Genomic DNA, 11,074 nt, shown 5'->3' on the forward strand with positions numbered 1-11,074 from the left:
CTAGAGCCGGAGAAATGGAGGCAATGACTGTCTGGGGCTCCATGGCCAGCCAGCTGAGCTACATGGTAGGTTCCAATTTTATAAATGACCCAGTCTCAACAAAAAAGGGTGGACAGCACCTGAGAGATGACACCTGAGGTTGTCCTCTGTGCACACCTATGCACACATGTGCACACATGTGCAGACATGCACACATATTCAAATACACACACATTCACAGAGAGAAAGAAAGACAGAGAATGAGAGACAGAGAGAGGCAGAGAGACAGAGGCACAGAGACAGACAGACAGAGAGGGAGAGAAAGAGTGGAAGAGCACACTTTATTCCAACAGTTCTCAAGCCTTTGGTGCCCTTATCAACATCCCATTGGCCATCAATCCTGAGCCTGGCTTCTGCCTTTCTGTGTCCTTCTGATCATGTGACTCAGTCTGGTCCTCCCTATGGACATGGGTGCTGCAGAGCACCCCGAGTATCCAGATCAGCCTTATCCTTTTGTGTTTGGATTCTAGGAATTGCAGGCACAGCGCCCCATTGGATGCCATCTGACCTGCAGGAGACAATCAAAAGACAGTTGAGCAAGCGTTACAAGCCAGCCACTCTCCCAACCCCCCTGGACCAGCAAATCCAGGCAGGCAAGCTTCAGAGGAGGCACAGTTTTCTGGTCCAGTGCTTGAGGATGTCTTGCCGAAATCTCTTTAGATGAAGTGACCCCTGTCCCCATACTTTGTGCTGGTCTATGTGACTGGCAGGCCTTCCAACCATCACCATACCTGTAATATGAATTCAGTTTGTTTAAATGTTTATTCTAAAAATATTTTCATTCTTTCAAAAAAAGACTATAAAGAGCACAGAGGATAGCTTATGGGCCTTTCACCAGGCCATTGACTCCTTCTGTTTTATCAAACCACAGCACAGAGACCTAAATCAGGAAATGGACAAAAGGAGCAGCTTGGCTCGGTCAGTAACACACAGGCATGAGGGTCTGAGTTCAATTCCTAGCCAGCACACTGGAGTGGGCTTGTGATGTAACCTCAGCGCTGGTCCCTGGCTCTCTTGGCAGCCAGCCTGGCCTACTGGGAGAACTTCAGGCCAAAGGGAGATCCTGTCTCCACAACGAGGTAGACAGTATCCGAGGACTGTCAGATGTTGACCTCCCACTTCTCAGGAGTGTGTGAGTGTGTACATGTAGCTTCCTGTCCCCTCACAGAGGGGAGGATGCAGGCTCAACAGCCCCATGCTGTGGTGCCATTAGTTCGCGGAGGCTTCTGTGAGTGAGCCACGGTCACTTGTCTGGCCTTCTCTCATTAGGTGTGCTGATCTCAGAATCTCAAAGGGATGGTTTAGTTTAACCCTTAAGAAGAAATACATAAATTGTAGAGGCGCTAGGCTGCCTGAATGTCCTGGGTTGTCTTGGACATGTTATTTTTCAAGGCAAATAACCGTGAGGCTCTTGTCCTGCCTTCTGGGTGGCGTTTTATAATCTCCCTGTAATCGTGGTTCCCCACATAAGTACAGACTGCAGAGCACAGTGAGCAGTCCTTCCTCACAGGGGCCTTGTTTAAGTTCTTTAGCCAGAGAGAGACCAGAGGAGTAGCAGCAGCCATGCTGGCACCTGCATCTCTTGACTTTTCTTTTAAGGAAAAAGAAAAGAAAACACAGAGAGAGATATGCATTTTTCCTTAAAGAAAATGAATTATTCTTTGAAAGTTAGCCTATCTCTTAGGGCACGGTGTGGAAAATTAGATTTTAATGGCTTTGAAATTGAGGTTCTATGGGTCAATAGGAATGGATACTTGACATAAAATGACAGATCTATTAGAAGAAAATCAAATGTTTTTGTTGCCTATCAGAAAGAGTGTCGGAGGACACGGAGAGCTCTCAGAGAACACTCACTCCATCTGGAAGCTATCTGAAAGGCACCATTTCTGCCCTGGTGCTTGGACATTCTTGGTATAGGTTCATGGTTTGTTTTGTTTTTGTCTTTTTGTTTTTTTGTTTCTTTGTTTGTTTGTTTTAGATTTGACCTGGGGCATTGCCAGATTCTTGGCCCACACTGCAGAAGGGGTGGGGGTGGGGGTGGGGGTATTGAAGAAAACTTGGCGAGGCAGGCATCTCCTAAGCGCATGACCCTGACAGTGCCTCAGATGCCTCAGACACCTTCTGCTATTTCTCCTCTGGTTTGTCATACGCTCTGTGCTCGGTACTGCTCTGAGTTTGGTTGGTTGAGTTATGGAAGGCCGGTGTGTGTGGCTTTGTGCTTCTCAGTGCTGTGAGGCTAGTGGGCTGCCCCAGACAGCCCTCTTGGCCAGGGTTTTGTGATTCAACATCTGGTTTTAAAAGTATCTCCTGAAAATTAGCAAACCAACAAACCATTTTCATTAGATTATGTATTTCTCCCTGCCCCTGTTTATTTCTTTTAAAACCGAGACAAGATCTTATATCTAATCCAGGCTGGTTTTGAACTCATGACCCTGCTATGTCAGCTTCCTTAGTTCTGGGCTTACAGGCATGTGCTAACACACAAGCCTTGTTGATTATATATGGATTTAAAATTTGTAATTAATGCATTAGTTATAAATTAATACATACCTGGTGCAGATTCTGGTGGTGGTGGGATGTGTAGGCAGACCCTGCACCTTAGGAACTGTGCTTAGCCCTAGCCCTAACCTAGTTAGAGAGATAGGCACAAATAAAAATCCCCCAGTGACCCATTTGACTCCAGATGGAATGCACACCCCAGGGAGATACACTGAGCAAAAGGAGCCCATGAGCTAATGACAGCTAGGTGTCAGCAGGGTCAGGGATGTTGTCCCCGAGTCAGCCATGCCAGCTGGGGAGTACATAGGTAGATGGTGTGTTTCAAGTCACCCAGCTGGTTGGGGGCAGGCCAGGCAGTCTCCAGCTCCCCACGTCCAGTGCTCGCTACCCAGTCAGACATGGTTTAGAGAGAAGCCTTCCTTGCTTCCTTCATGCAGACCTGCGCCTGGACCCAGGTTTGTGGAGACATGCTTGCCGGGAGGGAGCTATCCACATGGACAACCCTTGCTGCTATCCTGGCCCTGAAGGGCTATGCACACTCGGAATAGGTGGCTGTGAGAATTCCTCCCACCTGCCTCCTCCTCTTTCTTTGACTAATTAAGACACAGTGGATACCAATTAAAGCACTACGAACAGCTATTATTGTTTTTCTGTTTATCCACAGACCCGAGATAATGCAGAGAAATGAACTGGAAACTTCCTACATACTTACTCAGCAGTGCGCTCGCTCTCTAGAGCTTGACTTCAAGTTTCACTGTGCAGTCTCGGAGCAGGCGACCCCTGCTCAGTCGAACGGTCAACCCCAGTAGCCAGTGCACAGAGGACAGGAGGTATGGCTTTGACTCACAGGTGAAGGGCTTCCTATTCCTGGCAGCGACTGCCCTGTGGTTATCAGAACTCTATTTCTGAGGATGGCTGCTGCTGGCAAAGGGAACATCGAAGCAGATTTGTCCCATGCGCCCAACGCCGGCATGGCATCCTGCAGGCAGGGTAGGGGGAACCATGAACGGTATGGAGACTGTAAGGATATCCAACAAGTCCATCACACTAAGTTTCCATGTGTCTCCTGCGAAGCTATTAGGAAGGTTACAGGGCTTCTCCCAGGTGAACATCCTTCTCCTCCTTAGCCAAAGGCAAGAAGCAGATCTCTTCCTTAAACACAGTCATGGCAGAAGTACTGTCTGGATTGAGATGTCAGCTTGGAAGGTAAGCTAGCCCCAGGCTCCCATCCCAAACTGCCATCACCTCATCTTGAAGAAATACAGATGACCCATCATCCCCCATGGCCGTGGCAAAGATCAGTGTTGTTGAATATCTAAGCCTTTTGTTTCCTGCCTGGCACAGAGAAATCTTAAGCCCGTCAATCAGTGCTGTTATATTCTCCTACAGCCTGGGGGGGGGGGTGCGGACAGAGATCTTATGACAAGGTGTCTGAACTTGTAGGCTTGGGGGTCAGAAACCCTGGCTGCATTCCCGGGACTGCCTGGGATGTTACCCCTCTGGATTTCTAGGCCACACCCAGATGCTACCCAGCCCATCATCTCAGAGTTTCTAACGCACTACTGAAGTTCAGAACACTCCCTTCCTCGCCTCCTCTGGGGACAGGGCTGAGTCTGTGTCTCATCCATATGGTGACACCTTGACCCTAGTATTTTGGTACCCCGAGCTTTTCAATAAGGAGAAGCTTGACTGGGGTGGGAAGACCTCCCCTAAATGTAGAGAGTGCCTGTATTCAGTCCTGGACTGGATACCAGATATATATGTATATATATATATATGCATATGTGTATATATATATATATATATATATATATATATATATATATGCTTCCTGACTGAAAATGTAGTGTCGTCAGCCGCGACAAGCTCTTGACACCACATTGGATGGTATTGTCAAACTATGAGCCCAAATAAGTCCTTTCTGCCTTATCTCGGTCAGGTGTGTTGTCACAGCAAGAGAAGCAACTTATGTATCTAAGGTGCAGGCCCACAGTGATCTCACCAGAAATCCTGTTACTCACTGTCTGGATAAGATGATGGAAAGGATGAAGGCCTAAACATTCATCCCAAGGATACAATACTGGGCTCTGCTGTGAGCCAGGACCCAGGAGACCCTGGTCCACAGACAGATGGCTGTGCTGAGCCAGGCTCCAGGGGACACTGGTCCACAGACAGCTGGCTGTGCTGGAGACACTGGTCCACAGACAGATGGCTGTGCTGAGCCAGGCTCCAGGGGACACTGGTCCACAGACAGCTGGCTGTGCTGGAGACACTGGTCCATAGACAATTAGCTGTGCTGAGCCAGGCTCCAGGAGACAGTGGTCCACAGACAGCTGGCTGTGCTGAGCCAAGGATCTGGACTGGCTTTCTATGCATGTTTCATGGGCACATGTATACAGATACTAATGGTCAGCTTTAGGTTCTGTTCTTTGAGATACTGTTTACCTTGGTGTTTGAGGCAGGATCTGCCATCGACCACCTATCCAGCACTTGCCAATTAGCTAGGCTGAGTAGCCAAGGAGGCCCTGTCTCTTACTCCTGGATCTGGGATTACAAGTGAGAGCATCTTGTCACGATTTTATTTTGTGTATATGTGGGCTTTGGGAATCAAACTCAGGTTTACAGGAACAGCTAATGGCTTAGCAGCTGAGCCATCTCTCTCTCGATTAGAACATAGTCCTGAGCGTCTGCTCAGCTAAAACCACCCTCCAGCCATCCAGGAAGAGGTCACTGTGATTTCCAACAAGCCAAGTCTAAACATACCACCACAGCCCCAAGAAAGCTCCATGAGCTAGCTGCCCAAGCCTGAGGAAAAGCGGTCAGCTTGGCTGCTGGAAAACCCTTCCTTTCCAAGGGCCTGGAAGCTTGGATGCTGAGGAAGGGGAGGGAGCCTTAAAGAAATCTTTTAGGGAAGCCTAAAAGATTCCCATAGATGTACTCCCCTGGTGGCTGGAAGTCCACTGCAGAGGGGACTCGGGCTGTTCCTGAAGTCACAGTGCTAGGATGATTTATCTGGCTAAAGACAGAGCCAAATTCAAACTTCTCACCTTCAAGTCGGCGGCTCCCACATGTTCTGTTTCTCAGAAACCGGGAAGGGAGACTTTCACTGCTTAAGGACTCTGGTAGGCAGCACCCTCTGATCCATCCTAATTTCATACAGTGGTGATTACTGAGTGCTGGTGGTTTAAATATTTATAGAAACGCGGAGAAGCTGCTAATGGTTGAATCCGCTTCAAAGGCAGGTGATGACAGCACGTGCTCTACTAAACACACAATGGGAGAGGAAGCAGAGGCGGCGGGAACTTGGCGGCTGGAGGTGCTAAAAGGAACTCTGAGGAGCTGACTTTATTTCTGAGGTGTACCATTTAGCTAGGGGGCTGTCCTCTGGACCAGTGGCTGTCCAGGTCCGCCCACCAGGAGAGGGCGGAGTCAGAGGCGCCTCCTGCCATTGGACAGTGACTGCAATCTTCCAGTCCCTGGGCTCAGCGGGCAGCAGTGCCTCTATGAGACACTGAAGCTATAACTTCCTTTTGTGACGGTGCAGGCTGAGCAGGCTTGCTGTTGCCTTTCGTGTTTCATTGTGGACGTAGAATACGAGCTCAGGGTGCAGCTCAGTCAGTAGAGCGCATGCCAGGGACACAGAAGCCTCGGGTCCGAGTTCCAGCAACTTATAAGATGGGCCTGGTAGTACACCCCTGTGATCCTCCGGTCTCAGGTCCCAATATATGAAGACAGGAAGATCAGACATTTATGATTTCCTTTGGCTATAGAGTTCAAGTCAGCCCTGAATCCATGTGACCCCATCTCAAACAAAACAAAACAGAACAAAACAAAACAAAACAAAAAGAAAGCAAAGACAGCCACACCTGACTGCCTAAATCCAAGGTCACATAGCCAGTAGTTACCAGAACTCTAGAACCTAACTCCAACCCTGCTTTCTGTTGTTGGTGTCTGGACTCCCTGGAGGGCACAGAGTAAACCAGCTTTCTGGGGACATTTGTCCACATTTCTCCATATATCCAGGCTGAAACCACCATTATTCAGGGAGACACTCATGGCCTACGAGCTACAATGAGCATCTCTCTTTGTGCCCAGCTCAGCAGCTCAGCAACTCTGTCTGGATGAGTTGAAGCAGCCAGCTACTTCATCAGTATCAAGACCATATGAAACAGAGCCCAAACTGATAGGAATCACGGATCATGATAGGTACCCTCACCCCCCGCCCTCCTATGCACCCCCCCCAATCTTCTCTGACCACCAAAGATGATGCCCAGCTGGGAGCCAATGGCTTTGACCCTGGACTGCAACCTTCAAGCTTTTGGTCTCTTTCAAACATCTGAGCTATCAGGTTGTTTATGCTTTATTCAATCTTAAGTAAAATGAACTACAAAGTAACCATGAAATGAACAGAAACCATGTTAACATATCTTGGTGTTTCTTATGACCCTTTGAAGGCTCCGGGTGTGTGCACGGCTGCCTCTGTCTGCTCAGACACAGGTTCAGCAGGGGACTGCAGGGAGCAGCATCCATGTCCCCACTGACAGTTGAGTGAGGGTGGATAAAATTGTGCTCCACAGTCTCTGTGTGCTCCCCCCACCCCCAGAGCACCTCTATGACTTCCCAGAGTCTCCTAGATAGTACCAGAGGTGGTGTCCCAGGTAAAGACACAGCCTAGGGAGAGCTTTTGGTGCTGGAGACATTAAAGGAGAAGGCATGAGTTTGGGAAACACAGCCTGCATCTGTGAGTTAAGAATGTGACGAGCTAAGCTGCCCACCCTATGCAGCTGAAATCCATGTAGGTATCCCTGTTTAAGGCACTAACTACTCAGGTCTCTTCATGATGGAAGCTACAGTGTATGGGTCACAGAATTTCGGGGTTAGAAACCATTGACTTTACCACCATGTGATGTTTGGATTCCTCTCCTGGCACTGGGGCACTTCAATATACAACCTCACCAGGCACAGGGTTGTGACAGCCACCCAAGCATCATTGGACTGGGCTGAGCAGAGAACACAGCCCTTGAGGACTCTTACACAGGTCTAATCTCTGATGCCTTACACAGTGGCATCGACCGTGGGTCAGTTGCTCCCTACCCCTGCCGGCGTAGGCCCTTGACCTAATTCACCATCCCTGCCTGCCTCCCCCTGCCCCCTGGGAGGACAAATGCTGATGCTTAGCTACTATCAGGATAACCTTTGTACATTGACCATTAAAAGAGTTTCTCTGCACTGGACTGAGCTGGCTGTCTTACTCTAATTAAACCAAGGAGCATAATGTGGGGATCTTGGCCTATGGGTTGCTTGAGGACATTGCTGTAATTGGTTTTATTCTTGCCCTCTTAGAATATAACCGTTAGCTTTTGGTCATCATCCATGAATCTTCTCTGAGTGCTGTTACATTTTCCTGTGGTGGAGCCTAGTCACAAGAGATGAGACAGCCATGCTGCTAGCGCCCCAAGTTTTCTGCTGGAAAACTTGAGGGCAGAACAGAAGAAGGTGAAGTGTCTGGGGTCAGAGTGTTCATTTGACCTTAGTGCTTTCATAAGAGCATTGTGCATTGTTTGCTGGAAGTATCCTTATTGACACCCAGGGTGTGTCCCCATGGTGCTCTGGAGTTAAGGTGCCAATGAAGATGACCATCACACCCAGTTCACCTTCCCTAATGGTCACCATTGTTTGTGCAAACTACAAGGAGGGCGTAGACCAGAGGTTGAATGTCACTTGAGACCTACAGTTAGTGCTGGAGATGGTCACGGCCTCCACGTCTTGGTTAGGGTTTCTGTTGCTGTGAAGAGACACCATGACCAAGACAACTCTTATAAAGGAAAACATGTAAGTGGGGCTGGCTTACAGTTTCAGAGTTTCAGGACGTTATCATCGTGGCTGGAAGCATGGCAGCATCCAGGTAGACATGGTGTTGGAAGAGGAGCTGAGAGTTCTACATCTTGATCCAAAAGATAGCCAGGAGGAGGGGGCTGTCTTTTGCAGGCAGCCAGGAGGAGGGTCTTCTCCGTGGTAGAGCCTGAGCGTAGGAAACCTCAAAGCCATCCCCACTGTGATGCACTTCCTCCAACAAAGCCACACCTCCTAATAGCATGGGACAAGTACTCAAACACATGAGTCTAACTATAGGGGTCAAAACTATTCAAACCACCACACTCTGCATTCCTCCAGATGAATTGGAACCTTCTGCAATGAGACTGGCTTACTTACAGATTCTTCTTTCATCATTCGTTCCTTCCTTCTTTCCTTCCTTCTTTCCTTCCTTCCTTCCTTCCTTCCTTCCTTCCTTCATTCATTCACTCAGTGTGTTCCAGTTGCTTCTCTGTTACTATGATAAAAAAAAAAACAACCAAAATTCCATTAGAGAGGAAAGAGTTTATTTAGCTTATAGGTTACAGCCAAGGCATGAACATAAAGCAAGATCTTGAAGGCAAAAACTGAAGCAGAGGCCATGGAGGAACACTGCTTACTGGCTCACTCTTCATGGCTTTCTCAGTTTGCTTTCCTAAGATCACTGTGACACTTTTCTTAATTAGTGATCAAAGGGGGAGGGCCCAGCACATAGTAGGTGGTACCATCCCCAAGGTGGTGGTCCTGGCTTCCATTATAAAACAGGCTGAACAAACCATGAGGAGCAAGCCAGTAAGCAGCACCCCTCCATGGCCTCTGCATCAGCTCCTGCCTCCAGGTTTCTGTCCTACTTGAGTTCCTGCCCTGACTTCCTTCAGTGGTGAACAAGGATGTCGAACTATGAGTGGAATAAACCCTTTCCTCCCCAGGTTGCTTTTGGTGATGGTGTTTCATCCCAGCAATGGCAGCAGTCTGTAAGACACCAGGTGACTCTAGTTTGTGCCAAAATGTTCTGTAGTTGTGACAAAAACTAGTTAGTGTGGTAGGTATTTATTTTCTTTCAGTCATTATGTATATTATGAAAATATGTGTATAGGCATGCGTGTGCCTTGGTGTATGTGCCATTGTGTGTGTGTGTGTGTGGGTATGTGTGTGTGTGTGTGCGCGCGCGCATATGTAGGCCAGTTCTCACTTTCCAACAACTTTGAGACAGATTCTCTTTGTTATGTGCCACTATGTACCAGGCTAGGTGGCCTGAGAACTTCTTTGCCTTCCACCTGGCTATCGAAGCATCTGTAAGATGGATATATGCTATGTCCAGCTCCATGGGGGATCTTGGGGTCTGACCAAAGCTGTGACCCTCAGATAGCAATGGCTTTACACTTTAGCTCTCTCCCACCCTCTCAGAGAACATTTTCTGAGGGCCTCTCTGCTTTCTTGAGTGTCTTTCTTCCAGGCTCTTTGCTGAGTGCTCAGCACAGAAGAAGGAGTCTGAGGTAGGGCCATAACTTCCAGGTATTCGCAGCAGGGAGCAAGTTCTTTCAATCCAGCTGGGAGAAGGACATGGGACATGGGACAGGCCACACTGTGAAATGGAAACTTCTGGTTTCTTTGGAAAGCTGGTTGTGTTGAATGGGGCAAACATGTGAAAGAGTGTTTTCTCGAAGCAGACACAGGTGAAAGGATGTTTCACTCAGGCAAGCACGTGAGTGGATGTGTGATGAAAGAATCTTCACTAACAACACACATATATTGTCCGACTTACATTGTGTAGTTGAGCTCCATTTGTTGGGACTTCATCGAAAGAAACACACCATAAACACTTCTGGTGGTGTGCTGTGGCTTCTTACCACTTCTTCAGACTCCGGCCAATCGGCAGAGTGATGTCAGATGAGACAAACTCATATGGCGGGGCAAGATCTGTGGAGAACACATGGGGTTTGGAGGGGTAGAAATAGGGCTCAACGGACAGTGATAGAGTCTAGGCTTGGCTTGCTTGCATAGCTAAATATTTCTTTGTCTCATTTCTTTGCTGATCTTTGTCAAGAAAGGCACAGCCAAGAATGTCTCCTGTTGTACCTCGTAGTCCATATCCCGCCTGCTGACTTGTGCCAATTTGGCTGAGGCCTGGCTATCCTGCTGGGTCATGCCACCACTGCTGCTATCCCGATACTGCTGAACTGGACTGCTGGTATATCCGTGAAGCTTTTGAGAGTGGATTGAGTTGTCACTGGTGATCTATAAACTGAACTGCTGATTTCCTGACACCGCAGGTGGGAGCTGCTCCAAAGAACATTTCTAAACAGGTCCACTTCCCCCATATCATTATAACCTTTTTCCCCCTCTACCTCTGGTGGGTGGTGGTTGGAAGAAGGTTAAAGTGTTTAACTTTATAAAATAAGGTTTGAAAAATTAAAGCTACAACACTGCTCTTTTCTACTGATGTGTCTGGATGAAGGAGTTTGTGAATGTGTGAGCATGTGGGTGAGCATGTGTGTGAGCTTGTGAATATGTGAGTATGTGTGTGAGAGCATGTGTGTGAGTTTGTGAATGGGTGAGCATGTGTGTGAGCTTGTGAATGGGTGAGTATGTGTGTGAGCATGTGTGTGAGCTTGTGAATGGGTGAGCATGTGTGTGAGCATGTGTGTGAGCATGTGTGTGAGCTTGTGAATGGGTGAGCATG

The 11,074-nt window shown here is 48.1% G+C and overlaps 1 long non-coding RNA gene across 1 annotated transcript; it reads right to left on the minus strand.

Annotated features, from left to right (window-relative positions):
- Positions 1 to 324: 324 nt before the first annotated feature.
- LOC110293593 lies at positions 325 to 5,998 on the minus strand. Its single transcript, XR_002377822.1, has 3 exons — positions 5,586 to 5,998; positions 3,251 to 3,517; positions 325 to 547 (listed from the first exon to the last, which is right to left on the minus strand). It is a non-coding gene; the product is annotated as an uncharacterized LOC110293593 (long non-coding RNA).
- Positions 5,999 to 11,074: the final 5,076 nt, after the last annotated feature.

Source organism: Mus caroli, chromosome 4 (genome assembly GCF_900094665.2).
Source record: "Mus caroli chromosome 4, CAROLI_EIJ_v1.1, whole genome shotgun sequence".
NCBI classification, from domain to species: Eukaryota; Metazoa; Chordata; class Mammalia; order Rodentia; family Muridae; genus Mus; species Mus caroli.